Source organism: Frankliniella occidentalis, unplaced genomic scaffold, assembly GCF_000697945.3.
Source record: "Frankliniella occidentalis isolate FOCC.00 unplaced genomic scaffold, Focc_3.1 Scaffold27, whole genome shotgun sequence".
Taxonomy (NCBI): domain Eukaryota; kingdom Metazoa; phylum Arthropoda; class Insecta; order Thysanoptera; family Thripidae; genus Frankliniella; species Frankliniella occidentalis.
In genome coordinates this window covers 1749754-1750086 of record NW_026267157.1, presented here as the reverse complement: position 1 = coordinate 1750086, position 333 = coordinate 1749754, and the positions used below count along the sequence as shown (strand labels likewise).

The window sequence follows — 333 nt, the reverse complement described above, 5'->3', positions numbered from 1 at the left end:
GTGCCTGGTTCACCCCTGTCGATTCGAATACTCCTCCATCGAAATCCGGACCCTTCAATTTATAGCCTTTGTAAATTTTGCCAAAAATGAAAAACATTGAAAATCGCTGGAAATGGTTAGGATTGGTTTGCCAGCATCCTCTTACTAACTCTCCGTCAAAATTTCACGTCGCAGACCCATTTTAAGCGAGTTACGCCAGTTTTTCTTGTACCGGCTCGCCTGCTAGGTAGGCAGCCCATTGTACGCTGCCCGCCAGGTTCAAAAGACAACCCTGTCTGGACAGGGGTGGTTTCTGGCGGAACCAAAAGTAGTTTTGTGGTTCCCTGGTTCACC

General features: G+C 47.7%; 1 protein-coding gene across 1 annotated transcript in view; it reads right to left on the bottom strand.

Annotated features, from left to right (window-relative positions):
• LOC113209321 (uncharacterized) overlaps positions 1-333 on the bottom strand; it is a gene marked incomplete at its 5' end in the record, with an annotated part of 14220 nt that overhangs the window by 13298 nt on the left and 589 nt on the right.